Raw genomic sequence first — 10,324 nt, 5'->3', positions numbered from 1 at the left:
TTTTTTTTTGAGACGGAGTCTCGCTCTGTCGCCCAGGCTGGAGTGCAGTGGCCGGATCTCAGCTCACTGCAAGCTCCGCCTCCCGGGTTCACGCCATTCTCCTGCCTCAGCCTCCTGAGTAGCTGGGACTACAGGCGCCCGCCAGGTCGCCCGGCTAGTTCTTTGTATTTTTAGTAGAGACGGGGTTTCACCATGTTAGCCGGGATGGTCTTGATCTCCTGACCTCGTGATCCGCCCGTCTCGGCCTCCCAAAGTGCTGGGATTACAGGCTTGAGCCACCGCGCCCGGCCTCAAAATAACATTCTTAAGTCTAAGTGGCAAGTGCTAAATTTATGTAAGCCATCTAATTAAATTCTCAGTCTGTGAAATAGATATTATCCTCATTTTATAGATAAGGAAACAAAGTTTCAGAGGTTAACTTGTCCAAGGTTGCATAACTAGTGAAAGATGAAGATCACACAAGTCCAACACCCTTAGTTCTGTTTGGCATCTCTTAAATTGCTCTTTCCAACAATGCTGTTCTTTCCACCATACCCCATCCACTATACCTCCTCCTCTTTTTTTCTGCCATTTCCTTCTTTTTTATCAGAAGAATTGTTGGATTAGAACATTTTCCATTATTGTATGTACCATTAAAAAAAAACTGGTTTTGAAGGATTGCATATTTAGTTCCAAGACTTAGGAAGGTTATTTTGAACATGTGAATCCCCTGAAGCCAGTAGGAGAACATAACAAAAATATGTGAGCACACACAGATCTCTGGATTTTTGAGATGTTCAAAAGATTCTAAAACAATGCACACCAATACACACAAAAGGCCTCTGGGTAAATACGGAGCATCCCACGACATAAGATTTTGAAAAATTGAGAACAAATCCAAATAATCTGTTTCATAGTTTTAAAAGATAATTTTTATTTCATGACTCTGACAAAGAGCAGAAGTCTGAAAAACTCTCCTACTACTCATTTGTCTAAACTTGTCCTTCAAGTGACCTTGTCTCTAGGAAACGTTCCATGACAAGATTGGAAAGTAGGAAAATTCCCACACACACATGTTACCTGTAATGCATGGCAGTTTCTTCCTAAACTTATTTTGTGATTTGATTATTTAAGAGTCATCCCCAAATTCTAGATTTTCTTTCCCAGAACTGAATAAATTACTGTCAGTGCATGACATACAACCTGACATCAAACAGAACAGGATCAACTGGAGAAAACAGTAAGAAATTTAACCACAATGAAACTAGATACTTTATTTAAGTGATAATACTACTTGCCCTTATATTTTGTCATTGAAAAATCAGAGCCTAACCAAGATTTCAAAAGAGAGTGGTTGTTTACACTTAATGTCATCCATAATTACAGTCATTTATAGATTGCCAGTGGCAATACATAGATGAGAGATGCCTGTAACCTCAGTTCTCCAGTGACTGTGTAAAGAAGCAAAATAAAAAGGGTGACAAAATGCGTGCTTGGTGCTTGCCTGGTTACCAGCAAGGTCTAGTCTTATAAATGAGGCACCTTAGGAAACCAATGAAGTAATAAAGGATCAATGCATTCCTTTGAAGGGTCAAACTCAAGCAAAATAATATAAATAATTAGTTAAAAAAAATTCTTAAAAATTTAAGTGAGTTGAGAAACTTCTAGGTAGATTAATCTCAGTGGAAAATTTTTCTCAAAGACCAAAATTAAGAACAGGTGTAGAACTAACTGAGCTTCTTCACACATATCAAATTATCTCTACTCTGAAAACCCAAATTCTAGGAACATACGATAACTCTGATTGAAGGGAAAAAATTTATATTTCAAATGCATTTTAAAGCAAGCTAATTATACTCTTGTGCTGAGCTATGTACAATATAGGAGTCAGATTTCTATCACAAAAGCTGTATTTTTCTTAATTCATGTATTAACGCTTAATGACCAAAGTGGCTTAATATCATACAGTAACAACGAGCTTTGGGGAAAAAAATTAGATGAACCAAAATATAGGTGCTAGAAAAGGAGAATATTCATTAAAAAGCCAGAACTTCACACAACACGCCTATGACTATCTAACAATTTCAGCAATTATAAGAATAGAAGGTGTGCTTGTAATCCAATACGTGAGACTAAACACAAAGCTATTTTGTGGCATATAATTCATATGCATGAAGAGCAGGCTTAATTCAGCTAAGCTTTTCCATCTACCACATTCCATGTGGTGTGAGGAAGGGAAACAGTACCTCAAGATGAGGATAGTGGACAGAATCTGGCATGAGGTTTGTGATTGTTTCTTCTGATTCCAGATTCTTCAGAAGGCCATGGGATGCTCATAGCGTGCCATATGTGAAGTGCATGGATGAAATTGCCTCTGCAATAGGAGTGAAGCCCAATCTCCTCTCTCTTTTCTTTTCAGATCCCAAGCTGGACAAAGAGGCTGTCTTTGGTTCATATTCCCCATATCATTACTGTTTGCAGGGACCAGGAAAATGGGATGGAGCCAGGGAAGCCATGCTGAACCAGGGAAGTGGATCATCAAACCCACGAGAATTTACATCCTCAGTAGTGGCCAAGCCCCTTCCTCTATGTTATTTTGGCTTAACGTGTCTGTGCTGCTTTTCTTTCTTTGTTTTTTTTCCTTATTACGTTTATTCTCGACAATATAGGTCAAAAGTGGTATAGATTGGTTAAAGAACGAAAGTAGGCAACCACTAGATTAAATTAGTGTGGCTGCAGCAATGAAATAACATGCAGTTTAGACATTTCTTATTTTAATCAACTCACAGTTCACATGATTCTTCAAGCTACATTGATATTTTTTAAGAGATGGGGTTTCACCAGTTGCCCAGGCCAGTCTTTAACTCCCAGGCTCAAGCAGTCCTCCCTACTCAGCCTCACAAAGTGCTAGGATTACAGGCATGGGCCACCACACATCCAGCCTTCATTGACGTATTACTGAAGAATATTCCCAAACACTTTCTGGGAAGTAGTTTTGTTTAGGAGTTTTTTGTTGCTGTTGTTGTTGTTGTTGTTGTTTGGTTGGTTTTCTGTTTTCTTGGTTTTTGGGTTTTTTTAAGTGTTCATCATGCCATTCTTCAGGGTATACTTAAGAAGAGTTTTGTTAGGCTTAGGAATGGATTCTTCTAATATTAAATTTGTTGGTTTGTTGTTTTTAATGTGGGGATTGGAAACAATACATAGAAATGGATTCAGGATTTATTCAGGAAGGAAAATGATAAGGGTAATCTTTGAAGGGACATCCCAAATGAAAGTCAGAATGTGTTGACATTGTTTATGAGGTACAGGAGCTCTCAGTGATGATGACACAACCTCAGCCTGCCTTCTGTTACCGAGTTTTCTAAGGAGTACTGGCCTCTTTATTTCATGTAGATTTGGCTCTATGAAGAAATGGACAGTCCTAACTTATTATTATTATTTTTTTTTTTTTTTTTTTTTGAGACCAAGTCTCGCTGTCGCCCAGGCTGGAATGCAGTTGCGCATCTCAGCTCACTGCAGCCTCCACCTCCAAGGTTCAAGTGATTCTCCTGCCTCAGCTTCCCCAGTAGCTGAAATTACAGGTGCCGACCACCACACCTGGCTAATTTTTTGTATTTTTAGTAGAGACGGGGTTTTGCCATGTTGGCCAGACTGGTCTCGAACTCCCGACCTCAGGTGATCCACCCACCTCAGCCTCCCAAAGTGCTGGGATTATAGGCATGAGCCACTATCCTGGCCCAGAAGTCCGAATTTTATCAACCAAGTAATTGAAGAAGATCCCATTCTTTCTTTTTTCAAGGGAGATATTTTATAGCCCAAATTGAACCTCTTGAAGCTGTAAGTATTCCCAAGAGCTGATCACAAAGTGAAAGACCACTTTTTACCTTCTCGTTACTCTCTCTCATAAAATTAAGGTCAAAAAAGCATATTTCTAAAAGTCTCAGCCATTCATTCAACGAATATTTTCAAGTACTTACTATGTGCTAGACACTGGAATCATAGAAGAAAACAAGACAAAACTAGTCCATGTCCCTACAGTTTAAATCTAGCCTCTAGGGATTCCCCACTGTGCAAGTGACAATTTTTCTAGTATTGACAAGATTTTACATCCAATCCACATCCTAATGAGAACTGCGATTTAAATCCATCATCTTTGTGAACACAAAGGCAATTAAAGCATGGGTCCTACTCTTGGGGATTCAATCAGTGCACTCTGGTGAGTGAGTGAGAAAAAGCTGGGAGGGGAGGCTGAAGTCCATGCTTGAAGAGAATGGCTCAAAAGTTAGAGTGTGGTGAGGGAAAGAGCACATCACTGAAGCTTTGGGGCAGAGAGATGACATAATCAGAAGTATTTTGATAAAATAACTTTCAGTAGAAAGAAGGATGAACTGACACAGGGAGAAACAAGCTAAAGCTTCTGCAGGGTTCTACACTGAGCCAACTTGAGAACTTGGGACTTGTTAACTTTGTTCTTACTCATACCTAACATTTGCTTTTTCTTTTTTCTTCCTCTACTTCTTGCCCTCATTTGCCTGCTTCTATCAAATTTCCGTACTTAGCAACTCTGCCTGTTTTCCCTTCCTTCTGATTTATACAGTAATTACTATACATAATTTTTAATATATTTAACGTATTTTCTATCTAGCCCCAAAATTAATACTCCATACAGTTTTCCAACAACAACAAAATAACCTAAAAGTCTATTTTAGAATAACTGCATCTTAGGGACCTAGATACTTGGAATATTTTCCTGTTTGTAATCAATATATAATTCTATCATATACATTTAATATTTCTTCATTTCTATAAAAAGACATTCAAAAGTTCTAAAAATAATCAGTATCACTTTAATTCTTCTCTGAGGCAAATTCAATAAAGATTACCAAATGTTCTTGTAATACAAATTGCAACAATCATCCCAAGGATTTGCTTTTCATTCAGAAAATGTCCATTGAATTTCCTGAGTTTCAGACATAGTCTTTTCTATCTTTGTTGTATATCAGCAACCGCATTTCCCAATGTAAACCTGGAGGAATCACCCCGGCCAATACAGTAACCCTTTTCTCTTCTTGTTGGTTTAGTGGCATAAGCAAACCCCAAATTGTTTAATATTTGATGTTCAATTGTTATGGGACCATTGCTGTATCCTTCTATCTATACTGTGTAACAAATCACCCCCAAAACTTAGTAGCTTAAACCACCATGGTTTATTTATTTCTTACAAGTCTAAAGGACAGGAATTCAGGCAGGACTCAGCTGAACCATTCTTTCTTCACATGGCAACAGTTGGGATAACTCAGCTGCATTCACCTGGTGGCTAGCTGGGCTGGAATATCCAAGAAGGTTTTACTCACATGTCTGATTCTTTGGTGTTTCTCCAGATAATTTATCTCACTCTCTTTCTCCACATAGTTTCTCATTATTCAATAGTCCAATCTTCCTTATAATATGCTATCTTCCTCCAAAGAAAAAAACTGAAACTGCCAGTTGTCTGGGTTTGAAAGTCCCAGAACATCACTTCTGCCACATTCTATTGCTTGCCCACCACTCCTACCCACACTGTAGATGAGCTTCATTCAATCCACTGAAGGATCAAATAGAACAAAAAAGTGTAGTAAGGGATAATTTACTCTCATCTCTCTGGTTGTCTTTGAGCTGGGACATTGGTGTTCTCCTGTCAGACTCAGACTGAAACTTAGAAACACCATTTTTACTCTTGGTGCCCAGGCTGTCAAACTCAAACTAGAACTATACGATAGGTTCTTCTGGGTCTCCAGTTTACCAGCTGCAGACTGTGGGACTTCTCAGTCTCCATAATTTCATGAGCCAATTACTTATAATCTCTCTCTCTCTCTCTCTCTCTGTCTCTCTCTCCATCCATCTATGTCTAATGATTGGACTCATGTACTCCAGGCCCATGAAAGAAACTTTATATATCAATAGATATATAGATATGTAGATATTTCCTTTAGTTCTCTTTCTCTGAGAACCCAAACTAGTATAGTTTTTGGTACCAAGAGTGATTCCAGAGGAAGAAATTTAAGAATGTGTTTTCTGAGAATATGTTTTCTGAATTGGTTCTGGAGTTTCTGGAATTGTCTCTTCAATTCAATTAGATTTTAAAATGCTAATGGGTCCGTCTTGCCCTGTCCCTTCCCACCAGCCATGAGTTCCACGCAGTTCAACAAGGGGCCCTCTTACCAGCTTTTTGCCAAGATCAAGAACCAGCTCCTGGTCAAATGCGACCCTCAGAAGGACGCAGTGCTCCGCAGCCGGATCTAGGGACTCACCGGCCGCTCTATCAGCCCCAACTTCCAGAAGAGTCTGAAGGAAGGGATTGCCTTATGCACACTCATGAACAAGCTGGGCTCAGTCCCCAAGATCAAGGGCTCATGCAGAAATGGCACCAGCTAGAAAACCTCTCCAACTTCATCAAGGCTGTGGTCAGCTACAGCATGAACCCCATGGACCTGTTGAAGGCCAACAACCTGTTTGAGAGTGGGAACATGACGCAGGTGCAGCTGTCTCTTCTCACCCTGACGGGGAAGGTCAAGACAAAGCGGCTGCAGAACGGGATGGACGTCGGGGTCAAATACTGGAGAAGCAGGAGCAGAACTTCAACGACGCCACCTTGAAGGCCAGCCAGTGAGGCACTGAGCTGCAGATGGGCACCAACAAATGTGCCTGTCAGTCGGGCGTGACAGCTTAGGGCACAAGGAGGCATCTCTATGACCCCAAGAACCATATCCTGCCCTCTGGACCACTCGACCATCAGCCTCCAGATGGGTACAAACAAGTGCTCCAGCCAGGGGGCATGACAGCTCCCGGGATCCCGCAGCACATCTACAACACCAAACTGGAAACCGACAAGTATGACAGCTCCTCCATGTCCCTGCATATGGACGACAAGCAGAGTGCCAACCAGAGCGTCCAGGGCTTTGGCCTGGGCCAGCAGATACACTATCCCAAGTACTGCCCTCAAGGCCCAGTGACCAGCGGGGCTCCCTCGGGTGCTGGCAACTGCCCAGGCCCAGGGGAGTCCCCGGAGGATATCCCCTGCTCCCAGGAGGAGGCCGCTACTGAGGCCCCCGAACATGCTGTTTGGGGGCCCCACATCATCACCCTGTCTGGGTTTGGGGATTTTCCTGTATTTTCGTCTTTTTTTTTTTTTTTTTTTTTTTTTTAACCAAGCGAGGGTCTGTGTGTAGTTGTGTAGGATCAGGCAGCAGGGTTGTTTTTTGTTTGTTTAATTTTTTTTTCCCTCCTGCCTTGATTCCTTCACAGGACTGAGACACCGGGCTTGGGAGGAAGGGATCAAGGCTGTATCTGGATGCCTGTGAAGTGGGGGTCACTGCCAGGGCACATCCAGGTCTTGGGCCGAGCTATGCAGGGTAGAAGAGGCCTGGGTAGCAAGGGGAGCTGGCAGCAGAAGGTTTCCGGTTGCCTCTCCTCTTCCCTTTTGTCCACCTATCAGTTTGTGGTTTCTGTACCCACAGAAGTTTCAGAAGTATTAACAAAAGAAAATATTTCTTTTTTCCTAGGGAATGGGGTGGGGACAGTGGAGAGGGTGCTGGGAAATGGGTCCCCTGGGAGAAGGCCAAGGCCAGGATGCTAAAATATCTTAGGCTTATGAGTGACTGGATTTCCCTAGGACCCTCAGACCTGCCCAGGGGCGGGGTAGGGAAACAGGCCCATGCAAAACAATGGAGTAGTGAGTCATTGGGGCTAAGCCTGACGCCTCCCCATGCTCACCAACCCCCCAGTTGTGGCCCTCAGTAGATTTTTAAGGAGCCCCCAGCCCTCCTTCTCCCCTTCTGGGACTAACCAACTGCAAGACTCCATCTCCCCCAACCACAGGCCCTGCCAAGTACTGCTCATGGGCCCCAGCCAAGAGCCCTGCACCCTGAAACAATGTGAAATACCAACTGTGGACCAAATGCAACAGAAACCTCTGTTTTTAGGAAGAAATAAGAATAGTAATTATTATTAATAAATAAAAACAAAAATGCCAATGACTCTATTTCTAGGAGTAAAGAGAACACTGATAATCCATGGTGTGATCTGGCAATAGAAATTTGCAAAATGTCTCCATTGGATACTCCTAATCGACCACTTAAAAAAGCAAGGAGTTAGGTGACTGTGTATGTAAAACTTTCAAACATGTTTGCAAAACTAATAAATATATGAAGTTGGTTGGTTGCTCCTAATGTCTGTGGACAAAGTGGTCACAAAAAAAGATACACTCAGAGATTGTAATTCCTCAAGCACCTCATAAATGACCTGAAATCTCCTGTGTGTTCCTGGAAGAAAACTCTTATCTCCTGTAACCAATATGACTGAGATTGCTAACAATAAAAATGACAATTCAGAATTCCTTTTAGTTAACACAATTTTCAAAGGTTCCTGCATGCTCTCTCTGCATTCCAGGACAAACCTAAATCTTCTAGAGAAGCGTCTCGAGACATGGACTCTTCTATACAGAAGCTGAGGGGGAGGAAGCGATTGGTTTTCATCAGGAAGTTATAGGAATAAGACTACCTCACCACGATTATTATTTAATCAAAAGCTTGCTATCCATCACTCTATGAGCTAACCACTCAGAACTTGTGGGCCCTTTTACACACACAATAGTGACTACCAAGCTCCTCCACCCCAATGCTGTGAGCTCAAAAAAAGTCCTACCTGGACTTAATTGTGCCTAAAGGAACCAACCCTTTATTTGGATTTCATTTAGGAATGTGGTTTTTCTATCTCTGCCCATGAATCTATTTCAAAATTCAATTTTTTATACATAAGACTATTGTGAATGCCAAGTGATTGTCCTGTATAAGAGCCCTCAGATGTCAGGAAGTTGTAATATCTCTTCATCATCTTAAAAACAATGAGACAGATACGTCAAGTTGTCTGACCTCAGGCACCACACTGACATATAGCTGTGTGTAGGGATAAGTCCAGGAACTCCCTGCTTTAGATTCTGTTCTTACAATAACAGAAAATTACCATGTCAGCTTTCACTCAGGAGTGAAAGTCAGTCAATTCATCCATATAAGTAAATGACAAGTCAAGTCAATGAACAACTTATATTTGGACATCACGTCTCCCCTGTATAGAGAGCTCCCTCTGTAGGCACTGTGAAAAAGCTAAAGGAGGAAGAGAAGATCCAAAAGCAGGATCTCTCAAAGGAGAAGATGGAACAAATAATTGAAGATTTAAAAATGAGTAGAGGCTTGTTGTGATTAGTGGTTATTACTGCATACTAAATCATCAAAATTTAGTGACTTAAAACAGTAACAATAATTGTATTCTCTCATGATTTTTGTGGGAAGCTCTGGCTCAAGCGTTTCATGAGGTTGCAGCCAAGTGGTGGTTACAGCTAGAGCAACTGGAACGTTCCTGGGCATTTATCTCTCCCTATAGCCTTGAGACCTTTCCATGTGGTCTCTTCATATAAGCTAAATGGGTATCCTCACAACATGTGAACACAACGATCTATGTGGCAGCTTAGGGTTCCAGTGCCAGGGCTTCCAGCAAGCAAGACGCAACTTGCATTGCTTCATCTGACCTAGTTTCAGAAGTCATGTAGTGTCACTTCTACATTTTCACAGTTACAAGCAAGTGCAAATCCACCAAGATTCACAGGAAGAGGAATTAGGCTCCACCTCTTGATGAGGGAGTAGCAGGGTTTGAAAAGATCATGTAGAATGGGAGATATTGCTATTGCCATCTTTAGAAACTACAGTCTCCCATAAGCTTAAACAAATACAAAACTAGGGTCATCTGAGGTTTGATCCTAATGAAGTTCCGTCTGCCCAAGACCCCACTTGCTTTGGCGGTTCATCTCTTTCCTGCTATTTCTTCTCCAATTCTGCAATCAGAACCTAATTCCTTATCAACCTTTGTTTTCTTCAGTCCAGCACCACGAGCCATCTCATTTAGTCTTTTTTTTTTTCTTTTCAGAGTCACTATTCTTTCGAGGCCCCATCTCAGCATCCTGTAAAAAGGTTGAGAGATTCTCCCGAATCACTGGGCCCTTGCTATGTCAGATCCCAAATTCCCCAGACTCTTTTAGTGCTCTCTGAGTTTCAAATTAAGCCTGTGTGTATCATTTATATGGTATTTTAGAACAGTAAGATTGATCTTTGGTTATAAAGATAGCAATGATTTCCCAGGCCTCAAAGGATGGTGGAGGAAGAGGGGGAAGATTCACTGGGAAGGGCATGAGGGAAGTTTCTGGGTTCATGGAAATATTTTAAATCTTGATTAGGATAGTGATACATGATGTATATATACCAAAACTCATAAAACTGTACATTTAAAATAGATGTATGCATTTTTAATAAATTAT

The 10,324-nt window shown here is 41.3% G+C and overlaps 1 pseudogene; it reads left to right on the top strand.

The window, feature by feature from the left end:
* Positions 1-6,144: 6,144 nt before the first annotated feature.
* Positions 6,145-9,215, top strand: LOC108526719 (calponin-2 pseudogene; annotated as a pseudogene).
* Positions 9,216-10,324: the final 1,109 nt, after the last annotated feature.

The sequence above is a fragment of the Rhinopithecus bieti genome, unplaced genomic scaffold (genome assembly GCF_001698545.2).
Source record: "Rhinopithecus bieti isolate Rb0 unplaced genomic scaffold, ASM169854v2 scaffold_3763, whole genome shotgun sequence".
Classification (NCBI taxonomy): domain Eukaryota; kingdom Metazoa; phylum Chordata; class Mammalia; order Primates; family Cercopithecidae; genus Rhinopithecus; species Rhinopithecus bieti.
Note: the sequence above shows the minus strand (reverse complement) of the source record. Positions and strands in the feature narration are given on the sequence as shown.